The sequence below is a fragment of the Ovis canadensis genome, chromosome Y (assembly GCF_042477335.2).
Source record: "Ovis canadensis isolate MfBH-ARS-UI-01 breed Bighorn chromosome Y, ARS-UI_OviCan_v2, whole genome shotgun sequence".
Lineage (NCBI taxonomy): Eukaryota > Metazoa > Chordata > Mammalia > Artiodactyla > Bovidae > Ovis > Ovis canadensis.
In genome coordinates this window covers 17,386,721-17,413,749 of record NC_091271.1, presented here as the reverse complement: position 1 = coordinate 17,413,749, position 27,029 = coordinate 17,386,721, and the positions used below count along the sequence as shown (strand labels likewise).

The 27,029-nt window shown below is 37.3% G+C and overlaps 1 pseudogene; it reads left to right on the top strand.

Moving 5' to 3' along the window:
* Positions 1-4,169: 4,169 nt before the first annotated feature.
* On the top strand, positions 4,170-22,854 carry LOC138431451 (eukaryotic translation initiation factor 1A, X-chromosomal-like; annotated as a pseudogene).
* Positions 22,855-27,029: the final 4,175 nt, after the last annotated feature.

Genomic DNA, 27,029 nt, shown 5'->3' with positions numbered 1-27,029 from the left:
TGCCAGAGAATTTAGCCAGTTATTATATAGATTTATTTAGTTCCCTTTTGAATCTATGTCTTACAACAGCAACTGATTTCAGTTATATTCTTGCTTTGGTATCCATCTTGAATTCAATTTTTTTTTTCATTTTTGAAAGCAGCATTTCAGAAGGTTTCAATCATTTATTTAATCATTTAATGTTTTCTACTACAACAATTAGCCTCTAAAAAGGAAAAGACACTCCATTTCTCCTCTTATTTTATAGGGACAAGAGAGTAGTAAAGTTCACTGCTTTATGTTTTTTTTTTTTTTTCAGGGTTAAAATAATCTTTCTAAGGGAGAACTCCAAATCTCAAGCTTTTCAATCATCTTTTTCTTTTTTAAAAAATCAATTTTGGTTTCTGGTCTGCTTAGTCTCATAGTCATGTCTGACTCTTTGTGACCCTCTGGACTATAGCCCATCATGCTCCTCTGTCTATGGGGTTTCTCCAGGCAAGAATACTGGAGTGGGTTGTCAGGTCACTCTTTCAGTGGATATCTCATAGCAGATGGATTTTTTACCATCTGAACCACCAAGGAAGCCTAAAGAATACTGGAGTGAGAGTGGCCTATTGCTTCTCCAGAGAATCCTCCGAAACCAGAAATCAAACGGGTCTCCTGCATTGCATCAGATTCTTAAGCAGGTGATCTAACAGGGAAGCCCTAGTTTCTGCAAAAAAGTACCAATTGTCATTCCTTATCATGTGGACTCACTGATCATATGTCATGATTAAGTAGGAGAACATTATCAGCACAAAGTTTCATATTTGAGTGAAAAACAATTTTTTTCCTTTGAAGTAAATTACACCATACTGATGAAACTACCTAATAAACACTACATACTAAAATTTGGGGAAAAAAAAATCAAAAAACCTCAAGGACCATAGCCTGGAAAATGGTCTTCCATATAGTTTAAAGAGGAGTGTTCTGAATCTGTAGGGGCAGAGCCAGTACACATAGAAATTTCTTTAAAGTGGAAAATAAATGAGTGAAACATATATAGTGGTGAAGGAATCCTGTTAACCACAAATACAGGTCTGGCAACAGTGACGTTAGTGTTTTCCTAGGCAAGAATCTGGAATCATTAAATTTCTTAATTATCTTAATTGACTAGGAACACACAACTCCAAAGCACAGAAATGAACAATTTCATTTTCATATCCTGATTTTCCCAGAGCGTACACTGATGATAGACAACTGCAGTAGATTTTTGCTTCTCCATTCAAGTGGATACCCAGTGACTATTCTCCATGGCTAAAGCAGATTGACAGGGAGGCCTGGCATGCGGCGATTCATGGGGTTGCAAAGAGTCAGACATGACTGAGTGACTGAACTCACTGAACTGAAAGCAGATGTACAATATTTGTTTCATGGGTCAAAAATAGGGCATCTAGCATAAATCTCAAGCAAAATTGTATCTAGCCAGAATGTTCAGTAATATTAAAATAGGTGAAAAGGTCTTCCATCACTATGGAAAACAATCTACACATTTTATTTCTGAAGAAAAAGTATTGTTTTGCTTGTTTGTTTACAGTAACATTAAATTTGACTCCATCACTCCAACACTGAATACACAGACTAGGGTATCTATCCCTGCCACCAACAGTCCCTAGCTTAGTGGACCTAAATATTTCGAAGAGAGGGACCCGTAATGAACCTCAAGAGGTTCCTGTCTCCAAAACCTAAGAACGTTTGTTCAAGTCTTTTGACAGATATATAACCGTTCTCTTTATTTTTTTTTAGTTTTTTTTATTTTTTAAATTTTAATATATTTAATTCTTACATGCGTTCCCAAACATGAACCCCCCTCCCACCTCCCTCCCCACAACATCTCTCTGGGTCATCCCCATGCACCAGCCCCAAGCATGCTGCATCCTGCGTCAGACATAGACTGGCGATTCAATTCTTATATGATAGTATACATGTTAGAATGTCATTCTCCCAAATCATCCCACCCTCTCCCTCTCCCTCTGAGTCCAAAGGTCCGTTATACACATCTGTGTCTCTTTCCCTGTCTTGCATACAGGGTCGTCATTGCCATCTTCCTAAATTCCATATATATGTGTTAGTATACTGTATTGGTGTTTTTCTTTCTGGCTTACTTCACTCTGTATAATTGGCTCCTTTTTCATCCATCTCATCAGAACTGATTCAAATGAATTCTTTTTAACAGCTGAGTAATACTCCATTGTGTATATGTACCACAGCTTTCTTATCCATTCATCTGCTGATGGACATCTAGGTTGTTTCCATGTCCTGGCTATTATAAACAGTGCTGCGATGAACATTGGGGTACATGTGTCTCTTTCAATTCTGGTTTCCTCGGTGTGTATGAAAATATGCATAGAAACTAATGAAAATGAAAACACAACAACCGAAAACCTGTGGGACACTATAAAAGCAGTGCTAAGAGGAAAGTTCATAGCAATACAGGCATACCTCAAGAAACAAGAAAAAAGTCAAATAAATAACCTAACTCTACAACTAAAGCAACTAGAAAAGGAAGAGTTGGAGAACCCCAGAGTTAGTAGAAGGAAAGAAATCTTAAAAATTAGGGCAGAAATAAATGCAAAAGAAACAAAAGAGACCATAGCAAAAATCAACAAAGCCAAAAGCTGGTTCTTTGAAAGGATAAATAAAATTGACAAACCATTAGCCAGACTCATCAAGAAGCAAAGAGAGAAAAATCAAATCAATAAAATTAGAAATGAAAATGGAGAGATCACAACAGACAACACAGAAATACAAAGGATCCTAAAAGACTACTATCAGCAGTTGTATGCCAATAAAATGGACAAAGTGGAAGAAATGGACAAATTCTTAGAAAAGTACAATTTTCCAAAACTGAACCAGGAAGAAATAGAAAATCTTAACAGACCCATCACAAGCCTGGAAATTGAAACGGTAATCAGAAATCTTCCAGCAAACAAAAGCCCAGGTCCAGATGGCTTCACAGCTGAATTCTACCAAAAATTTCAAGAAGAGCTAACACCTATCCTCCTCAAACTCTTCCAGAAAATTGCAGAGGAAGGTAAACTTCCAAACTCATTCTATGAGGTCACCATCACCCTAATACCAAAACCTGTCAAAGATGTCACAAAAAAAGAAAACTACAGGCCAAATTCACTGATGAACATAGATGCAAAAATCCTCAACAAAATTCTAGCAATCAGAATCCAACAACACATTAAAAAGATCATACACCATGACCAAGTGGGCTTTATCCCAGGGATGCCAGGATTCTTCAATATCTGCAAATCAATCAGTGTAATTCACCACATTAACAAATTGAAAAATAAAAACCATATGATTATCTCAATAGATGCAGAGAAGGCCTTTGACAAAATTCAACATCCATTTATGATAAAAACTCTCCAGAAAGCAGGAATAGAAGGAACATACCTCAACATAATAAAAGCTATCTATGACAAACCCACAGCAAACATTATCCTCAATGGTGAAAAATTGAAAGCATTTGCCCTAAATTCAGGAACAAGACAAGGGTGTCCACTTTCACCGCTACTATTCAACATAGTTCTGGAAGTTTTGGCCACAGCAACCGCTCTCTTTAATTCCTCCACCACTTGAATTACACTAGATTTCTAATAGAAGCATCCTGATGGAATTTGTTTCTCCAAGAAGGAAGACAATAGATACAATTTAAGTGAAGAAATGGTCAGGCAAGAGCACTTATTAACAGGTAGCAGAAGTCTATTCAGTAGTATGAGTTAGCTCAAGTGGTTTCTAATTGGGGAAATGCACACGGTCTCACTATATTGACACATGTTTTTTCAAGCTCAATGCGGTGTTCTCCAAAAATCTTTCATTCTTTATAGGAATCTGACACAGTGTCCCTCACATTGTTGAGTACCAGGAAGTCAGTTGGTTTGGACTACACGTGCTCCATAGGGCAGAAGAGACTGTGCTTGGGGGATAGGCCGGTAGAGTCATGCATGGGGAAAGTGAATTAACCCCGTGACACCAGCCAGGTTGCCATTTTGCTGCTGCTGAGCATGGCTGCATGACAATCTCTCCCAAGTTCCCAACTCACAGAGTATAACTTAGTTCCTTTGAAGCCTGGGAGGATTACCTGGCAGCGGCAGCAGCACAGGAAGCTGCTTGGAAACAGTGAGCGTGCCGCTACAGCTATGCCCAAGAATAAAGATAATGACTCCGTTTCTGGAACCACCGACTACTCACTCAGCTGCCGTCGGTGGTCAGTGGTAGTTCCTCCTTCTTGTGGTTGGCTGATGTCTTTGAGTGGGACTGCTCAGTCCACAAAGGAGCAAGACGCTGCTCCTGCTTCCTCCTGCTCATAATTTCCTCTCCCTTTTTGTCAATTTTACACAGAGGATAAAATACTATTAGTTTCGGATTCACGCCAGTTTAACTGCAGGTGTGCGGGGGAGTGCTCCGCAGAAAGAGAGAGGTAGTGGAACTTCCCCTAGCAAAGCCGAGGGGTCCCGAGGAGAGCTTAGCCTGCTGTCCGCCAACCCAGCCCCTCGGTGAGCGAGAGGCAATCAGAGGTGAAAGGGGTTCCCTCTAAGCAGTTCCACTTTATTGCCACAAACTTTTGGTTTATATAGGCAAGCAAGGGGCTTTTGCGAGGGACTTTTCATAGTTGCACCAATCATGTTAAAGATCAAATCATCATGTGCCATAGTTGCACCAATCAAGTTAAAGGTCAAATTGTAATATGCCATAGTTGCACCAATCACGTTAAAGGTCAAATCGTCATGTGCCTTCATTGTAACAGGAGTCTATGGTGATCACACGCTATCCACGTGCAGGGAAATCAAGAGAGCCAATTAAAAACTGTAACATAGACCATGCCCCTGTCTCTTCCACCAGGCGCCATCTTAGTTTCTGACCACAAAGCTAACCCATCTTTTTTTAAGTTTTCCCATTTAGGGCCCCACACAGGTGCCTTAGTAAACTGGCAGAAGCCTACTTTTGGTCAGCCAGAGGCTTTGCCCCTATGGCCTTCATCCCTTCCCTGGAATCTCCCTTAGCTGTTTTTTGTGACACACTGATTCTTTCTTTTGGGACTGTTAAATATTTGTCCATACTTTACTTTGTGGACACTTCACTACTGGTGAATTTGTCCTTAGTTTACTTTGTGACAGTTTACTAATTCTTTGCAAGTGAAGTGAAGTGAAGTTGCTCAGTCGTGTCTAACTCTTTGCGAACCCATGGACTGTAGCCTACGAGCTCCTCGGTCCATGGGATTTTCCAGGCAAGAATACTGGTGTGGGTTGCCATTTCCTTCTCCAGGGAATCTTTCTGACCAAGGGATGGAACCTGGGTCTCTCGCATTTTAGGCAGGAACTTTACCATCTGAGCAAGCAGAAAAGGGTAAATCCATGTTGCATGGTTAGGTTCATGTCTGCTGGTTTACTTTCCTCTACCTGTCACAAACCTTAACCTTTTTTTTAGAAGGCACACATATCCCAACGTGTTCAGCCTTCTTTTCTCATAAAACAGATGCTGGCACTATGTATTTCTATTTATATTTATTCTGAGGCAGACAGTTCACAAATAACCAGATTTGACAATAACTGCACTTGTAACTTCCAAAATGGTACTTCTAAGCTAACTGAAGGAGGGCACTGGGACAGTCATTCCTTGAATTCTCCTTTGTACAGTCCTGAGTTCTGCTTGTGTCATGTTTAATGTCCTTGTAACGCCTCCTGGAAAACTGTAACTAAAGGAATGAGAATACCTCTTTCAGAATAGCACCACTTTTCACATTCCGCAACAAATCTCTCTTCATTATTCATTCCTGGAACTTCATTTTAGCTCTCAAGGCTTACTTAACCTTTGCTATATTTGGTCACACTTCATTGCCTTTTAGTTCAGTGCTCTCTAGATTCTCCAAACCAACTGGCACAGCCTTTCTCTAGCAAATGCTTTGCTGCTAACTATTCAGGGAAACTCTAGGAATTCTTTTTCATAATGTGCTAGGTAAATTACAAACCACTTCTACGTTGTTTTTTTTTTTTTTCCTAATCTATTTATTTCACTTTTAACTTACAAATAAGTGTACATTTCCATACATTCCTTGTTCCCTCCTCTGTTTCTAGGCTAGGAATGAAGTTTCAGATGCCCATGTTGGATTGTGCATTCTAAAGAGAGTAGTAATTATTTTATGAGTACAGAATTACCACAACTTGGTGCTTAATAGATGTTCAACACATTTTTTGTTAACGTTATCTTCCTAGACTTCATTCCATCCTTGGGTAACTCCCTTCTTCCTTCTGTGGGACTTTTAAACCAGCTGCTTCCTCTCAGGACAAACTGAAAACATTTTGACATATGATTTTTCAGTTTTCATTGCTTTACAAATATATGGACTATTTTGGTTTATTAACCTGCAAATGAATTTTGGAACAGAATGTATAGAAGCCAGGTTTAATTGGAAAGCATGGATGATAAAAATGCTAATGATTATCTCTGGTAATGGGCTATGTGGTTGATAATATAATTATCTGCTAAGGGATTTAGAAGAAAGCCATCAACAATTTGTAAGTGACTAATCAGTAAGCAAATTAGGTTAAATGTAAATCTCTTTTGAGGTCTGTTAATATACTGCTGCTATTTAAATAATAATCTGTTTCCCTGTTTATATAAAATTTAACAGCTTATGTTAGCTTGTTTGATGAGTGTGTAAACTATTATACCAATGATTAGACTTCAATGTTTATTCACTTTTTAATCACTGAGGTAACGGAGTCAGAAACAGGTGCAAGGGTAAGGAGAATGAATATGAAAAAAGAGACAGTGTTTAAAGAACGTGGACAAGGTAAGAATTCTTTAGCTAATCATACCTTTTATAACAATGTGAATTTCAGAGTTTAATCTGAAACATACCTTAGTCTAAGTCCGGAGATGTCTCATATGTCCTTTTAATTTATTTTAATCTAAATGTTGTTATTTGCGCATATATACATTCTGCTGTTCTGGGCCTTCATTACTGTGCATGGGTTTTTCTTTAGTTGTGGGGAATGGGGTCTGCTCTGTAGCTGCAATGCACGGACTTCTCATAGGGGTGCCGTCTCCATTTGTGAAGCATAGGCTCTATTGAGACCAGGCTTCTGTTGTTGCAGAATGTGGGCTCAACAGTTGGAGTTTCCAGGCTGTAGAACACAGGCTCAATAGCTATGGCATAGGGGCTCAGTTGTTCTGAGGCATGTAGATTCATCCCGGAAGAGGGATCAAACTGGTTTCTGCTGTATTGGCAGGTGAAATCCTTACCACTGAGCCACCACAGAAGCGCCTCATATTCTAGCTTTTTCCCCATTTGCAGTGCCATATATTTCTCTAGTAATTCTGTATTAAATAATTCATTTTACACCATTTCTCATGAAGGATTAATGTGCCATTTCTGTAAGCAAAGTGTTCTGTTTTTATTCTATGGAAAAACATGATATAACCGAGTGAATTTTAGGGTTTAGAACAGAGTAAGGCTGTCTTCCAATATTGGAAATTCCCTACTATTGTAATATTTTTCAGTAGAATATGAGAAATCCATACCAAGAAATCAGACTATTAGTACTACCATGTCATTAGCACATGATAATGTTTAATAAAGTTACTGAATAACTCTTATTTAAGTAAGTGAAGACTAAAATAAGAGTAAAATAATTGACTGAACCACATACTATTTTTTTCACTTTAATGAAAATTTAAGCCCATGGAAACATTGAAATGAGAGTACAAATCCCGTATCTTTTTCACTTAGACTTACTAATCTTTAATGTTTTCTTTTTGTATTTACTTTCTGTACATGAACATTTTCCTTCTAACCTTTTAAATTTTGTTATAGGCAGGTCTAGTTACATAGATATAGACTTGAGCCCTAAATATTTCATCTCCTAAGAGTGAAGCCTTTCTCTATATAACTCCAGGAGAATGGTCACAAGACATTTAACCTTCCCATTCTATTGTCACCTAGTAAACCATAACCTTGACTAGACAGACCTTTTTTTGGCAAAGTAATGTCTCTGCTTTTTAATATGCTATCTAGGATGGTCATAACATTCCTTCCAAGGAGTAAGTGTCTTTTAATTTCATGGCCACAGTCACCATCTGCAGTGATTTGGGAGCCCTCGAAAATAAAGTTTGACACTGTTTCCACTGTTTCCCCATCTGTTTCCCATGAAGTGATGGGAACAGATGCCATGGTCTTAGTTTTCTAAATGTTGAGCTTTAAGCCAACTTTTTCACTCTCCTCTTTCAGTTTCACTAGAGGCTTTTTAGTTCCTTTTCACTTTCTGCCATAAGAGTAGTGTAATCTGCATATCTGAGGTTATTGATATTTCTCCCTGCAATCTTAATTCCAGCTTATGCTTCTTTCAGCTCAGCGTTTCTCATGATGTACTCTGCATAGAAGTCAAATAAGCAGGGTGGCAATATACAGCCTTGAGGTACTCATTTTCCTATTTGGAACCAGTCTGTTGTTCCATGTCCAGATCTAACTGTTCCTTCCTGACCTGCATATAGGTTTCTCAAGAGGCAAGTGAGGTGGTCTGGTATAACCACCTCTTGACCAACCTAGATAGCATGTTAAAAAGCAGAGACTTTAGTTTCCCAACAAAGGTCCATCTAGTCAAGGCTATGTTTTTTCCAGTGGTCATGTATGGATGTGACAGTTGGACTGTGAAGAAGTCTGAGCGGTGAAGAACTGATGCTTTTGAACTGTGGTGTTGGAGAAGGTTCTCAAGAGTCACTTGGGCTGCAAGTAGATCTAGCCAGTCCATCCTAAAATAAATCAGTCCTGGGTGTTCATTGAAAGAACTGATGCTGAGGCTGAAACTCCAATAATTTGGCCACCTCATGCGAAGATTTGTTTCATTGGCAAAGACCCTGATACTGGGAAGGATTGGGGGAAGGGGGAGAAGGGGACAACAGAGGATGAGATGGTTGGATGTCATCACCAGCTCAGTGGGCATAAGATTGTGTAAACTCTGGGAGTTGGCGATGGATAGGGAGGATTGGTATGCTGCCATTCATGGGGTCGCAAAGAGTCAGGCACGACTGAGCGACTGATCTGAATTGCACTGAAGTACTCTTTTCTAGCACTGTTGCTTGTGCTTAGTCATGTCTGACTATCTTTTGAAATCATGGATTGTGCCCCACCTGGCTACTGCTTCCAAGGGATTCTCCAGGAAGAAGACTGGAATATGCTGTCCTCTCCTTCTCCATGGGATCATTCTGGCCCAGAAGTCAAATGTGTCTCTCCTTTGTTTCTTGCATTTGCAGTTGAATTCTTCATGGATGCTTTTGAACTGTGGTGTTGGAGAAGACTCTTGAGAGTCCCTTGTACTGCAAGGCAATCCAACCAGTCCATCCTGAAATCAGCTCTAGGGATTTCTTTGTAAGGAATGATGCTAAAGCTGAAACTCCAGTACTCTGGCCACCTCATGCGAAGAGTTGACTCATTGGGAAAGACTTTGATGCTGGAAAGGATTGGGGGCAGGAGAAGAAGTGGACAACAGAGGATGAGATGGCTGGATGGCATCACTGACTCAATGAACGTGAATCTGAGTGAACTCTGGAGTTGGTGATGGACAGGGAGGCTTGGCATGCTGCATTTCATGCGGTCGCAAAGAGTCGGACATGACTGAGCAACCGGACTGAACTGAACTGTACTGAACTGAGCCACTGGGGAAACCGGTTTTTTTTATTATAGCCGCTAGCAATATGTAGATGTTGAAATGAATGGAAATTAACGTATTATTCAATTCACATGTATACTTTTCACTTAATTGAAAATTATATTATCTGTCGTTGATCTGGTGTATAACCTCCATTCACATTTGTCTATTTGCTTATGTAATTTACACTTCTTAACAAAGCCATGTAGTTATTACTGCATACTGAAAGACATGAAACCCATACAACACAGACAAACACACACACACACACAAACTCACACACAAGCACAAATAATATATTAATTTCTTGGAATATGATGTGAGGCTAAAGATAATCTGGTCCTTGATCTTCATATTTTTTCCTTACATTAGAAGTTTGTTTTCATGGCCTATTTTTAAGTTATCATCTTCTTTTCTTTGTTATTTTCTTCTCTGTAGCACTTCTGATTACTAAGCTGGGTTCATAGGCTGTTTTCCAAGGAATTCTCCAGCATGTGAATCCTATTACATGTCAGGATAATTACAGATTGGACGAGGAGCTCTTGGTGAAGTTGTTACTCAGTTGCTAAGTCATGTGTATGACTCTGTCATAGACAGAGGACCCCATGAACTTCAGTACACTAGGATACCCCGTCCTTCACTATCTCCCTGAGTTTGCTCAGACTCTTATACCTTGAATCCTGTGATACTACCCAAACATCTCATCTTCTGTTGTCCTCTTCTCTTGCCCTCCTGCTTTCACTGCATCAAGGTCTTCTCCTTTCAGTCGACTCTTTGCATCAGGAGGCCAAAGTATTGGAGCTTCAGCAGCAGATCTTGCAGTGAATGTTCAGGGCTGATCTTTAGGATTGACTTCTCTGATCTCCTTGTCATCCAGTGGACTCTCAAGAGTCTTCCCCAGCACTTCAGGTGAAAAGATTCAACTCTTCAGTGTCCAGCCTTCTTTATGTTTCCAACTATCACATCCATATGTGACTACTGAAAGAACTAGATATTTGACTATACAGACCTTTGTCAGCAAAGTGGTAACTCTGCCTTTTAACGTGTTGTATATAGTTGCCATGGGGGATGGTCTTGATCCCTGTCTCCTGTACAATGTCACGAACATCATTCCATAGTTCATCAGGCACTCTATCTATCAGATCTAGGCCCTTAAATATATTTCTCACTTCCACTGTATAATCATAAGGGGATTGATTTAGGTTATACCTGAATGGTCTAGCGGTTTTCCCGACTTTCTTCAATCAAGTCTGAGTTTGGTAATAAGGAGGTCATGATCTGAGCCACAGTCAGCTCCTGATCTTGTTTTTGTTGACTGTATAGATCTTCTCCATCTTTGGCTGCAAAGAATATAATCAGTCTGACTTAGGTGTTGACCCTCTGGTGATGTCCATGTGTAGAGTCTTCTCTTGTGTTGTTGGAAGAGGGTGTTTGCTATGACCAGTGCATTTTCTTGGCAAAACTCTATTAGTCTTTGCCCTGCTTCATTCCGCATTCCAAGGCCAAATTTGCTTGTTACTCCAGGTGGTTCTTGACTTCCTACTTTTGCATTCCAGTCGTCTATAATGAAACGGTATTTCTTTTGGGTGTTAGTTCTAAAAGGTCTTGTCGGTCTTCATGATCAAGACCATTCCCATGGAAAAGAAATGCAAAAAAGCAAAATGGCTGTCTGCGGAGGCCTTACAAATAGTTGTGAAAAGAGAGGTGAAAAGCAAAGGAGAAAAGGAAAGATATAAGCATCTGAGTGCAGAGTTCCAAAGAATAGCAAGAAGCGATAAGAAAGCCTTCTTCTGCAATCAATGAAAAGAAATAGAGGAAAGGAACAGAATGGGAAAGACTAGAGATCACTTCAAGAAAATTAGAGATACCAAGGGAATATTTCATGTAAAGATGGGACATCTTCTGTCCTTCGATAAAGGACAGAAATGGTATGGACCTAACAGAAGCAGAAGATATTAAGAAGAGACGGCAAGAATACACAGAAGAACTGTACAAAAAAGATCTTCATGACCCAGATAATCATGATGATGTGACCATTAATCTAGAGCCAGACATCTTGGAATGTGAAGTCAAGTGGGCCTTAGAAAGCATCACTATGAACAAAGCTAGTGGAGGTGATGGAATTCCAGTTGAGCTGTCTCAAATCCTGAAAGATGATGTTGTGAAAGTGCTGCACTCAATATGCCAGCAAATTTTAAAAACTCAGCAGTGACCACAGGACTGGAAAAGTTCAGTTTTCATTGCAATTCCAAAGAAAGGCAGTGCAGAAGAATGCTAAAACTACTGCACAATTGCACTCATATCACACACTAGTAAAGAAATGCTCAAAATTCTCCAAGCCAGGCTTCAACAATAAGTGAACTGAGAGTTCCCTGATGTTCAAGCTGGTTTTAGAAAAAGCAGAGGAACCAGATATCAAATTGCCAACATCCTCTGCATCACGGAAAAACCAAGAGAGGTCCAAAAAAACTTCTATTTCTGCTTTGTTGACTATGCCAAAGCCTTTGACTCTTTTGAACACTATTAAGTGTGGAAAATTCTGAAAGTGATGGGAATGCAACAACACCTTACCTGCTTCTTGAGAAATCTGTATTGAGTTCAGGAAGCAACAGTTAGAACTGGACATGGAAAAACAGACTGGTTTCAGGTAGGAAATGTAGTACGTCAAGGCTGTATATTTTCACCCTGCTTATTTAACTTCTATGCAGAGTACATCATGAGAAACCCTGGCCTGGACGAAACACAAGCTGGTATCAAGATTGCCAGGCAAAATATCAATAACCTTAGGTATGCAGATGACACCATCCTTATGGCAAAATGTGAAGAGGAGCTAAAAAGTCTCTTGATGAATGTGAAAGAAGAGAGTGAAAAAGTTGGCTTAAAGCTCAACATTCAGAAAACGAAGATCTTGGCATCCAGTCCCATCACTTCATGGGAAATAGATGGGGAAACATTAGAAACAGTACCAGACTTTATTTTTGGGGGCTCCAAAATCACTGCAGATGGTGCTGCAGCCATGAAATTAAAAGACGCTTACTCCTTGGAAGAAAAGTTACAACCAACCTAGATAATATATTCAAAAGCCAGACATTACTTTGCTAACAAAGGTCCATCTAATCAAGGCTATGGTTTTTAATTTGGTCATATAATGATGTGAGAGTTGGACTGTGAAGAAAGCTGAGCACTGAAAAATTGATGCTTTTAAACTGTAGTGTTGGAGAAGACTCTTGAGAGTCCCTTGTACTGCAAGAAGATCTAACCAGTCCATTCTGAAGGAGATCAACCCTGGGATTTCTTTGGAAGGAATGATGCAGAAGCTGAAACTCCAGTACTTTGGCCACCTCATGCGAAAAGTTGACTTATTGGAAAAGTCTTTGATGCTGGGAGGGATTGGGGGCAGGAGAAGAAGGGGAGGACAAAGGATGAGATGGCTGGATGGCAATACTGACTCGGTGAAAGCGAGTCTGAGTGAACTCCGGGAGTTAGTGACGGACAGGGAGGCCTGGCGTGCTGTGATTCACGGAGTCGCAAAGAGTCAGACACAACTGAGACACTAAACTGAACTGAACTGATAGTATTGCCATAGCTTTTCTCCCAAGAAGCAGTTCAGTTCAGTCACTCAGTTGTGTTCGACTCTGCGACCCAATGGACTGCAGAATGCCAGGCCTCTCTGTCCATCACCAATTCATGGCATTTACCCAAATGCATGCTCATTAATTCAGTGATGACATCTGTCCATCTAATCCTCTATTGTCCCCATCTCCTCCTGCCCTAAATCTTTCGCAACATCAGGGTCTTTTCAAATGAGTCAGCTCTTGGCATCAGGTAGCCAAGTATTGGGGTTTCAGCTTCAACATCAGTCTTTCCAATAAACACCCAGGACTGGTTTTTAGGATGAACTGGTTGGATGGCCTTGAAGTTCAAGGGGCTGTCAAGACCCTTCACCAACACTAAGTGGGAAAGCATCAATTCTTTGGCACTCAGCTTTCTTTACAGTCCAACTCTCACATCCAAAAATAACTACTGGAAAAATCATACCCTTGACTAGAAGGAATTTTGTTGGCAAAGTAATGTCTCTGCTTTTTTAATATGCTGTCTAGGTAAGTCATAACTTTCCTTCCAAGGAGTAAGTGCCTTATAATTTCATTGCTGCAATCACCATCATCAGTGATTTGGAGCCACCCTTAAAAAAACTGTCAGCCAGAGAATCCCCATTTATTTCCCATGAAGTGATGGGACCAGATGCCATGATCTTAGTTTTCTGAATGTTGAGCTTTAAGCCAACACTTTTACTCTCCTCTTTCACTTTCATCAAGAGGATCTTTAGTTCTTCTTCACTTTCTGCGATGTGTGATGTCATCTGCATATCTGAGGGTATTGACATTTCTCCCAGCAATCTTGATTCCATTTTGGGCTTCATCCAGCCCAGGGTTTCTCATGACATACTCTGCATAGAAGTTAAGTATGTAGGGTGACAATAGATAGGCTTTAGGTACTCCTTTTCCTAACCAGTCTGCTGTTCCATTTCCGGCTCTAACTGTTGCTTCCTGAACTGCATACATATTTATCTAGAGGCAGGTCAAGTGGTCTGGTAATCCCATTTCTTTCAGAATTTTCCACAGTTTATTATGATCCGCACAGTCAAGGCTTTGGCATAGTCAATAAAGCAGATGATTTTCTGGAACTTGCTTGCTTTTTCGATGGTCCTGCAGATGTTAGCAACTTGATCTCTGGTTTCTCTGCCTTTTTGAAGACGAGTTTGAACATCAAGAAGTTCACGGCTGAAGAATTAGTGAAACGTGGCTTGAAGAATTTTGAGCATTACCTTTCTAGTGTGTGAGATGAGCACAATTGTGCGGTAGTTTGAGCCTTCTTTGCCATTGCCTTTCTTAGGGATTGGAATGAAAACTGACCTTTTCCAGTCTCCTGGCAGCTGCTGAGTTTTCCAAATTTTCTGGCTTATTGAGTGTGGCAATTTCATGGCATCATCTTTAGGTTTTGAAATAGCTTTATGGGATTTCCCTCACCTCCACCAACTTTGTCCATAGTGATGCTTTCTAAGGCCCACTTGACTTCCCATTCCAGAGGTCTAGGTGAGTGAACATTCTATCGTGATTATCTGGGTCATGAAGATCTTTTTTGTACCCTTCTTCTTTGTATTCTTGCCACCTCTTTTTAGTATCTTCTGCTTCTCTTAGGTCCGTAACATTTCTATCATTTGTTGTGTACATCTTTGCATGAAATGTTCCCTTAGTATCTCTAATTTTCTTGAAGAGGTCTCTAGTCTTTTCCATTCTATTGTTTGCCTCTATTTCTTTCCACTGATTCCTGAGGATGGCTTTCTTGTCTCTCCTCGCTATTCTTTGGATCTCTGCATTCAAATGGGTATATCTTTCCTTTTCTCCTTTGCTTTTCAATTTCTTTATTTTCATAGTTTTGTAATGCCTCCTCAGAGACCCATTTGGCTTTTTTGCCATTTTTTTCTCCTTGGGCATGTTCTTTATTCCTGTCTCCTGTACAGTGTCACAAACCTCTGTCCATAGTTCATCAGGTACTCTGTCTATCAGATCTAGTCATTTAAATCTATTTCTCACTTCCACTGTATTATCATCAGGGATTTGATTTAGGTCACACCTTAATGGTCAAGGAGCAGGAACTTTTTAATCAGGGTTGCAGTGGCTATCACTTTGATGTTAGGCCTTAATACAAAATTTAGTAATGTACCGGTTTATATTAATTACCTGTTTATTTCTCTTTATTCTGATGCCTGTTTTTATCATTTATGTCAAGAAGACATTGTCCCATACTGGCTAATGCTTATGTCAGTGCTTTCAAGTGACAGTAGAATTTGGTGGTCTCTTCACTATTCTTAGATATAATTATTTTTAAACATTTGATGCTTTATCTTGAAATACGACTTTAAGCACTTTAAAACGAGCATCAACGTGTTCTCAAGCAAAAGTTTGTTAGTGATCAAGCTACTGTTTATAATCAGTAGAGTTCATGAGGGAAAGGTGAGCCAAGATTTGATGAATACTCAGTGTGAGAGGGTTGTTAAGTCAACATTTAGGGTACCATTTGAAATTAGCCACTTTCATTTCCAAGGGTAGAGTGTGTAGTCATAATGACCAAGACTGAATTGTTTTTCTCATATTAGCGGATAACTTAAATATTCCCAGTAGCAGATAGCTTTTCGTGGAAATAGCATTTCTGATTTTGGATTAACAGCTTTACTTATGTTGATGTTTTCCTGCTCTAAAAATAAGGGGATGTATACATAAGTGTAGCTGAAGAGACTATAGACATTGTTTGAGAGATTAAGAGTCTTCTCATTTTCATGGAGAAAATTAATATATGTCACCTTGAGACAGCTCTCATTTGTTATAATGCTTGACCATTTTTTTTGGTTTGTTTTTTAATTATGGTTTGGTCTAAAGGTAGCTCTAAAACTGAAGTTACTAACCTAATAACAAATGTTACATTTTAGGAAGTATTGAACAGTATCTTAGAGTTTTGTTTGTTTGTTTGTTTGTTTTGTTTTGTTTTCTTTTTTGCCCCTTCCGAAGAATAGGCTCAGGTAACCACAATGTCGGGAAATGCACTATTGGAAGCAATGTGTTTTGAAGGTGTGACAAGGATATACCATATCCGAGGAAGCTTAGAACAAAAGGTCAGTGTGGATATATATTTTACTTTAATACAAAACTTAACTTTAAAAAATTTACCTGTGATTCCAAGTGACTGGCTTTTGTGAATTATTGATGGCTTCAAAAATAATAATTTATGTGGCAATATAAAAGCATAAAATTAGAAAATCCTTGATAACTTTCATAATAGGATTTATGTTCAGAAAGAATGATTTGTAAGACCTAGGTTGGACTTATGCCAGATATGTTTACACTTGAGGAACCAGACAAATTATGTGTATGAAACAAATGGCCTAGACTCAACAAAAATATTAAGCTGTTAAAGAAAGAAAAAAAAAAACCTAAAAATTATTTTCCAGACAAAATGAGTTTAATTGCTAATTAAATGTAGTATATGGTCCTGCATAACACTTTGATTTGTGGAAACAGCTTTAGGTAGTGTTAGGAGCATTTGAAATTGAAACACGATAGGTCATCTTATTTAGTAATTTTGGCATATTTATTGATCATGTTGTTTAAAAGTTCTTTCAACTCTAATTTTTTGGATTGAAAATGTCCATCAGCAGATGAATGGATAAGAAAGCTGTGGTACATATACACAATGGAGTGTTACTAAGCCGTTAAAAAGAATTCATTTGAATCAGTTCTGATGAGATGGATGAAACTGGAGCCGATTATACTGAGTGAAGTAAGCCAGAAAGAAAAACACCAATACAGTATACTAACACATATATATGGAATTTAGGAAGATGGCAATGACGACCCTGTATGCAAGACAGGGAAAGAGACACAGATGTGTATAACAGACTTTTGGACTCAGAGGGAGAGGGAGAGGGTGGGATGATTTGGGAGAATGACATTCTAACATGTATACTATCATGTGAATTGAATCGCCAGTCTATGTCTGACGCAGGATGCAGCATGCTTGGGGCTGGTGCATGGGGATGACCCAGAGAGATGTTATGGGGAGGGAGGTGGGAGGGGGGTTCATGTTTGGGAATGCATGTAAGAATTAAAGATTTTAAAATTTAAAAAATAAAAAACTAAAATTAAAACAAAAAAGAAAAACAGTTTGTTCTCTTGAATCATTATTTTCCAGTTAATGATTTTGGGCCTGAATCGATGTATATTTGTAACAAGTTGACTATATTTGTGTAGATAGGTTATTTTTATTTGTTTAAAATAACTAAAAATTCCCAGAGTGATTTGTGAATAAAAGTAATTTATGTGACAAAGAACTATGCTTTTGTAATTTTAAAAGACTTTAGTTGAAGTAAATATTGTATATTTTAATATACTAAATAATAAAATTTGACCCAAACTGAACTGCCTAAATTTAATTTTTGCTTAATATGCTATAACTATAACAAGACTTTGTTACATAGACATGAGCACACACACAAACACATATTGCTGCACATGCATACAAGACACACACACACACACACATCTGTAGTTTTCTCCTAATCCTTAGCAGATACTTTTCACACACTGTGTGAATTGTATTTTTTGTATCACATTGCTGCTGCTAAGTCTCTTCTCTCGTGTCCGACTGTGTGCAACCCCATAGACGGCAGCCCACCAGGCTCCCCCATCCCTGGGATTCTCCAGGCAATAACATTGGAGTGAGTTGCCATTTGTATCATACTAAGTATGGCTTAACATCAAACACTTTTGTTTGTTTGCATTTTAAATACAATATACTGTGAGCTTTATTTTATAGATTTGGATAAACACTTCACATATTATATTGGTTGGTCTTCGAGATTATCAGGTAACAATTGCACTTAAATTTATAATGTTCTTGAATTTAGAAATCATTAATATCAGTATTTCACTGATGCAATAAAATGCATTTGGCCTGTTCTAGCCAGTTATGATTCTCATCCTTCCGGCATCACAATTTGTTAATATCCGCTTATGTTTAAGACGATAGGATTGTGGCTGACTGACGGTATATGTGTTCTGTGGGAAGACTGGTTGTATCTTTTCTGATTTTAAATGTAATATGCAATACATATCCCCTTATAATTTTGGATAAATGCTACAGCTCATCCTGTCCTCATCTAAAGTCCAAGTGTATTCAAGGCTCTGTGCTAGGTTTTCAGGCTTTATGCTGCAGGCTGACTTCAGTTTTCTGTAGTAAAACGAGGAGATATCTTTGTATTTTATGATATATATTTCACAGAGCTAGATTATTCATTTTCCTTTCAATGTTTTTTTCTTAATTTTTGACAACACTGCAGCTTGTGGGGTCTTAGATACCCAGTCAAGGACTGAATCCAGAATACTGCTGTGAAAGCCCTCGGTCCTAATCATTGGACCACCAGGGGATTCCCTCCAGGTTTGCTGTCTACATCTTTTTGAAAAATGACCTTTGCTGAAAAAAGAACAGTAGCATATGACAGTGATTTTCATTACCATTCTCACTTATCCAAAGAAAAAAATAGTAAGTTTATATTAGGTGCTCAGTTATGATTTTTCAATTTAAAGGTCTCAGATCCAAATTTGAGAAACCACTGCTGTAGATGATGCAATTAAATAACACAAAACCTCTATCTCCAAAAAAGGATTTGGGTGGGCTTATAGGAGAAAGGTAAGGCATAGACTAGGTCTTTTAGAGTGTAAGTTATAAATCTGAGATGAATAGAGAACTACTTAGTAGTTGGCCATTTTGACCTCAATGTTTGGAATATGACTTGTGAAACAAAAATCCTTTTGATTTCTGTATCAAACCCATTGCTTGTGCTTAATTAAATTTTGCTTGAAATGATTGCTGTTTCTTTCTATTCTATTATCAGGTAATGTGTTCTGTAAATACCTAAGGCTTTCTGATTTGCAAATTTTCAGTCTTCTGTTTCCTTGTTTAGTTTTTGGTGTGATTGTTTTATTAGTGATTTACAGAGACAGTTTGAAGTCAGCCACTCCACTTTTTATCTCCACTAGGTTTCTTTTAAGGAATTGGTATGTCCTGATTCTCTAGTGAAATATTCTTGACAATTAAAAAAAAAAGTTATGCACATTGTTTCTTGTATTATTTTTATCTATACTACCTGATGTTAAGTCTCTGTTAGGTCCAGCTTCTAGGCTTTCTGAGCCATGCTATGTATTAACTGCTTATATCCTTATATGTGACCAGACACTTTCTTCTATTTCTTTGTGTGTCTCATGATTTGTTGTTGTTGTTGAAAACTAGAAAATGCAGATATAACATGGTGAGACAGGACATCAGTTTTCTTCTCCCAGAGCTTTTTCTTGTCATCAATTGTTGGATAGTTTCTGAAACAGATTCTGTATGGTATTTACCTTTTCCTTGTGTGTGGCTAATGAATGCTTGTTTATAACCTAGCAAACAGCCCATCTTTGAGGTTTCATTAAAAACCTGTTGGCCTCTCAACCTCTGCTTTTAGGCTCTGTGCATGCTGGGGCATACCTTTAATACTCATGCAGGTGACTAATCATTCTTCTCTTCATCTGAGGCTTATGCAGAAAAGCCAGGTCACTCAAAGCTGAGAGCATACCTGAAATTTTATGAGTTTGCATTCAGTCCTGATTCCACATATAAATGAGGTCCTGCAGTGTTTGCTTTCTCTGGGTGACTTGTTTCTCTTGACACACTTCTCTCCAGGTTCATCCATGGTGTTGCAAATGGAAGGATTTATCTACCTTGGTTGTTAATCCCTATTGGTCATATCATTTGCAAATATTTTTGCCAATCTAATGGACTGCTTTTTTCTACTGTTGTTGACAATTTCCTTTTCCATGCAAGACCTATTTAGTGTGATATCGTTTCACTTACTAGGTTTTGCTAGGTTGCAAAGAGCAAGAGCGGCATTCGGCAGTTTTACACTGTGTTCTCTTGCAGTAGTTTTAAGATTTCAGCTCTGTGTTTACATCTCTGATCTATTTCAGGGTAATTTTAGGTAGATTCTGGTGTAAGAAAGGAAGTCTACTTTTATGTTAAGTATTGTTTCTCCAGTCCTGTCTATTGGAGAGGATGTTTTTTCTACAGTGTGGTCTTGGTTCCCTTCATAGATATTAGTTGACCGGTTTTGAAAAATTTTATTTCTGAGTGCCAAGTTCTGTTCACGAAATGCATTATGGGTGGAACGCAGTGCCTTATTATTTGGACAGTTGTGTTTCAAAACCAGGAAGTGTATGTCGTCCAGCTTTATTCTTTCTCAAGATTGCTTTGGCAGTTTGGATTGTTTGAGGTTCCATATAAATTTGTCTGTGGCGGGGGGGGGGATGCTATTTGAATTGCTATAGGAATTACATGGAATCTGTACATTACTTTGGGTAATATGAATGCATTAATATTATAACAGGTTTAAATATGTTGATTTTATATCCTGATACTTTACTGATCTTTTTTTTTTCATTTGTATGTTTCGTGATCTAGAACATCCATTGATAACCTTTCCACTTGTTGTATTTGATGACTAAAAACATAATCTGTCCATAAAAGTGTACATTCTCATGTCCATTTATTTTAGTTTAACTACATATAATCCTGCAAATGGATCAAATAATAATTAATTCCCAGTTAAATTCTCTGTTTGATGGGCAATATAATCACATTTACATTAATCCCTTAAGGGATTAAAATACCAACTGTAAAGTGATACCCACATATAGCTCTTCTGATTTTTAATCTGTTGTGGATAATTACAAACCTTTGCTACTCAAATTATAATCTAAAGGTAATAGCAGCATCACTACTCCATGGAATTTTATGAGCAGATTGTTAGCGTATCTCTCCACTACTGAGTTACATTCAGTGTTTTAACAGAATACTTATGTATTTTTGGTGCACATTATTGTTTGAGAAGTGTTGGTTTATATTACACTGCAGTTTTATGACTGTGATATTTTCAGTTGCATTTCTTTAGACCTTTTCTAGCTTAATTGTAAGTATTCAGAATGTTTTCCTCTGTGAGTGACACAGCTTCTTTTAAATGAAGAAAAGTGAACTCCCTAAAAGCCAGTAATTCTCAGGAACATTTGCATCATAAACTCACAAATACTTCACTTCAGGCCTGTCAGCTTTAAGGAAGATATGGTATCTTTTTTAAAGCACCACAGATAATTCAAGTCAGTATGATACTCTAAGAATTGTGGGTTATAGAAATGTTTCTCTAGAGTAATAATACCACTTTCAGTTTGAACTACAGTGTTAGAGTGTGGACAAGGACCACGTTGCCACCCCACATGTTTCCTTTTCTTTCATTGATTCAGTGCATTGTATACATAACTTTCCTAGTCTATACCTTATTTGGTCATGCACACAAACTTCATCACGATGACTATGTCTGTGTGTATTTGCAGTTGACAGAAGGAAGGTGAGAGAATAGTGAGGTTTTTCTTAAGGGTGTCTAATTTGAAAGTAATTTATGAGATAGCTGATGATTCTTTGCATAACCAGTTTTGATCCTTCCTGTTTTTCTCCAAGGATAACAAAGCTGATGTAATTTTAAAGTACAATGCAGATGAAGATAGAAGTCTGAAGGCTTATAGAGAGCTTCCAGAATATGGTAGTTAATATCAAAGTTATTACACCTCCCTGTCTTCTCATAGTATTTACTAGTTAGTATTAAGGTGAAACACTCGTTTCAGAATTCTCTCCTTTCTGTATTTTTGCATAGATGCTTAAATTCACTTTAAATTAAATTTAAATGTACTAAATACTTCAGAATATTAACAACTTAGTAATGGATTCTCTTCCTAATATATGTTCTTTTGGTGGGTTATTAAAAAACTCAGAAATCTTAGACTTGCACATAATAATTGTTAAAGGAATGCCTCTTTTACACTCTTAAAAACAATTCTTAAGAGATTATACCTGTTTTCAGCTAATCGAGGACACCATTTATGGTACTGGTATTGATTATTTTGGAAAAGAATATTCAGGTTTTTTTAGTATTTAGAGTACTGCTCTGGAGCTTTGGGGACAGTGTTTTTAAATCCCTTTTATTTCTTAGAGACAATATTCTATTCTACCTCTAGTAAACTTGGAACAATTAAAATAAGTTTCTAGTAACAAAAAGAGGAAGTATGCTAAACTCACATTTTGAATATAATAACTTGTATTCTATTACAGTGCATTTTATTATAAATTTATGAATTTTTGAGTAAGAGTGAAGATTCTGATGAGATACAGGCCATTTAAGAAATACTAAGATAATTGGGAATCAGGTAAATACTTGGCAGTGAATTTCTTTTAGCAGTTTCATTGTGAGTTTGTTCTTTGTGATATGTTTGTAGTTACGAAGACTTTTCTTGGAATAAAACTGTTGAACCAAGGATTGATTACAAGCAAATTTTTTGTACAGTTCAGTGTTTTAGTATTAATCCAGTATTATTTCTTTAAATGGATAATTAACCTAGTGACATCTTGGTTTTATGTCTGCAAGAGTATGTTTTTACTGTTTTTAGCTGAACTTAATGAAACAGATACCTTGGATCCTGAAGATGATGATAAAATCCAGTTTAAGGACCTTGCAGGTGAAAATGAAGACATTGAGATTTAAGTCTAGGCTGAAACATGTGTGTGTGTGTTTACTGTTTTATATATGAAAGTAGTCAGAAATTTCAGTGTCTTTGGTCTCAGAAGTTATGTATCCATTAATTTGAATATTCATTAATATTTAGAAGCCAGCTTGGCAACGTTTCTAAATTTTCTAAAACTTTATAATTCTTTGGATCCTTTTTTTTTTTTTTAATTAATTAGGTCTGACACTAAGTACTCCATAATGACACTTTATTAAGCAAGGGGGTTACAGTGATGGTGGTAAGAAGTTTAGCAGGCAGTTTTAAAACGTATCATCTCCCAAGGCTGATACATTAAAAGAAAAAAAGCAAATTGAAGCCAGCTTGCTGAAGCATTGGGATTTCGGTGTACTCCAAAGCATTCTTAAAATGAAGGCCTGTATTGTTGCTCATGGATTTAGAAGTCACATTAATTACCCGGTATCACTCTAGGACAAACTTTTGGCTTTTAGTTTGTGGGAAATGGTTGTTTATCTTGGTAAGGAAATAGTGATGATAGGAGTTTTAAATGCCTCACTTTTCTGCTATGGATGTATTTTACAAAACATTTTATTGATTTGTATCTCTTGACTTATTAGACAGGCATATCAAGTAATTGGAATGACAGTATGGCTTATATTCTTGTAGGCCCTGTTAGACTTCTTATTCTTTTGGTATTTCTGTAGTAAAAAATGTACGATAGAAACCAAAAATGTAAAAGAATCAATGAGTGTTTGATTGAATAATAAGGCAGAAGTTTAGAATTTCAGGAACAGATTTTAGGAAGTTTAAATTGGATCACTGATGTCCAACACCATTTTCAAGATCTTTCAGTCATCAGCATTCTTATTAGGAGCATTTTCAGATACGCAAAGAAAATGGATTTTAATTTGAAGAGAGCAATCACATATTCACCAAGATTATACAGTTTACAATTTTGTACTCAGTGTGTCACATCTATCCTGTTCATACCATTCCATATTATACGTTGACGGATTTCAAAACCAAGGCACTACCCTTGGTGGTCTAGTGTTTTAAGATTTTCACGGCAGGGTTCACGAGTTCAATTCCTGGTTGGAAAAAAATGACCTGCGTCCTGCAGCGGCATGGTCACAAGTAACAATGAAAACCAAAATTGTTTCAGATTACTCACTGCATGAATTAGACAGCTGAATATGTATCTTTAAAGGTGAAAATTTTACCAGAATTTTTTGCCGTATTTTTATAGATTTTTAAACATATGATAATACTCTACTAAAGTGAAAATGAAGTCACTCAGTCATGTCCAACTCTTTGCGACCCAGTGGACTGTAGCCTCCCTGGCCCCTCACCCAGGAATGAAATATGGGTCTGCATTGCAAGCAGGCATTTTACCCTCTGAGCCACCAGGGAGGCCCAATACTCTACTGATATTGTAATGCATTCTAAACCACACGAGAAATATGAAATGAGAAAAAAATTAGAAAAATGTTGAAATATCATTAAATGTTTTTAAAATTTTTCTGTCCCAGTTTTGCTATCATTTCTCAGAGGCTCTAAAACTATAACATATATTTTTATTTTATGTATTTATGATGTTTTTGTCATCATCTTTTATGCATTTGGAGTTATGAATTATGCAAATGTTAAAATGGCCATCTTAAAGACATCAGTTAAATCTTGACTTAAAAAAACAAAGCCAGTTTTATTTGAAAAAGTGGACCCCAGGTTTTATGAATCAGTTGCAAATGAGAAAGTATAAAATGATTACATACAAAGAAGGAATCCAGTAATGAAATGTGTATTAAGTAGATGTCTATTTAGTAATGACTTTGTAGTTTATAGGTCGTTTACAATGCTGACAAGAGATTTTATAGATGTGCTATCCTCTTTCTAACATTTTGTTAGTTTTGCCAGAGATTCCTTGTGGCTAAATTAATACTGTGGAGATACAACTGACAGTTATTTTCTTTGATAAGAATGTGAAATTCACCAGTTGCATAGTATGTTATTTGAGACCTGAAGGTTGTCAGCACTGAGCTGGAGTTGAAGGCAAGGAATCTAACCAAAGAGAACACTTGAATACCAAGCCCCACAGATGTAAGCCTGTCCTTAGAAGGAAAAGAGAATAGCTTTCTGGAGCTGTGACTAAGCAGCTCAGTTGGGGAAAAGACTAAAGACAATGGTGATGAAAAGAGTCTGTGTTAGTTTGGAAATTTTGTTTATGATTATAAGTTTTTCATCAGAATCTCAGTTCTTGCCAGACTCATTTATCCTGGTGGTTTGCTAGAGTGCCACCCCTGTGATCAGATTGAGTGAGAAGGATTTAATTGTGTACCACCCTTCTCTCTTTAGGAGGAAATAAGATGTTAAACTCCAATTAAAATTAATGCTGTTGCTTCTAAGTCACTTCAGTCGTGTCTGACTATGTGCGACCCCATAGAAGGCAGCCCACCAGTCTCCTCTGTGCTTGAGATTCTCCAGGCAAGAATGATGGAGTGGGTTGCCATTTCCTTCTCCAATGCATGCATGCATGCCAAGTTGCTTCACTCATGTCTGACTTTGCAACTCTATGGACAGCAGCCCTTCAGTCTTTCTGATCACAGGATTTTCCAGGCAAGAATACTGAAATGGATTACCGTTTTCTTCTCCTATTAAAATGAATAAGTTAGTTTAAGACATTAAAACAAGAATAGCTTGTATAGCTGGTGATTTTCTCATGGCGATCATAGTGATTCAGAGAAAACAGATAGGAACTGAGAAAACAATCTGGGTTGTGTCCTTCACGTTAGTTCAAAAGGATTGATTTTCTAAGTAGTGCAAAGAAGATCCATTATGTATTATTACAAGAATTAATTTTTTCTGTAGATCTGATATTCCTTTCACTTACAGATCTGAATTGAACTCAGATGTCTGAGGACTGTGATACAGTTTGAATTCTGATCATCACCTGTTAAGAAGAGTAACACTTCAGTATGAATGTAATTTAAAGCGCACTGTGCCTTAAATACCCACTCCAGTGTTCTTGCCTGGAGAATCCCAGGAACGCGGAAGCCTGGTGATCTGCCATCTATGGGGTCGCACAGAGTTGGACACGAATGAAGTGACTTAGCAACAGCAGAAGTGCCTTAAATAAACAACGGTGTGTTTTCATTGTTTTATTTTTTTTTATTTTTTAATTTTTTTCTTTTTTTTCCTTTTTTTTTAGTTTTTTTATTTTTTAAATTTTAATATCTTTAATTATTACATGTGTTCCCAAACATGAACCCCACTCCCATCTCCCTCCCCATAACATCTCTGCGGGTCATTGTTTTAAAGTATCATATTTCTTTAAAAAACTTATGGAGCTGAATTATTTTGAGGAAAATGTTAACACTTGGTTCTTTCAATATAATGGAACTTAGGGGTAAAGACTACCATATCTGCTTAAAATACTGGGAAGAAAGAAAGAAGAGAAAATATTTCTCTCCTGTTTTGCCTCCAGTTAACAGATATTTTGAATAAATTGTCTCATCATCATAAGCTGTAATATGAACTCCTCTGTTTGCAGTCTTTCTATATATTCCAATTATTTATATATTTTCTTGAGATTTTTGATAAATTTAAGGAAAGCAGAAATATGCATTAGAATTTAATAAAAGAGGCTATTTTCTTAAAAACGTTGCCCAAGTGTAGTTTTATACCATTTGCTAACATATATTTTTATATAATTTTGGATTGCCACTATCATAAGAAGGGCATTTCCAAAGTAAAGTTTCAGAAGACAGACTGGAGTCATAACTTTCAATTTATGTGATTTGAAGTTGCAGAAATTCTATACTAAGTAATCCTCACTTTCCTTAATATTGAAAGTTTTGATCTGTTTGTTGAGAGTGTTTTTGCTTAGCATTTTAAATATTTCTCAAGTACAACAGCCATTAAGTATCATATAACTAGCTGATCCTTTACAGATAAAATAGATTGTATGTCATTTTATTCTCAAAAGTCATATTTTTGTAAGTAAATGATACTGAATTTGATGAATCATATGATTATGTTGTGTAAGTGAAAATCTAATTTCATAACTAAATTCTATAAACTAAGACTTTCATAAGTTTATCCCTTAGCTGAGATAAGAGAAAGGAAGGAACATCGACTGAAAAAATTGAGAAAGTGTTGCATGCAGTGTATTTTGGCCTTACTGTTTGTCACTGGTACA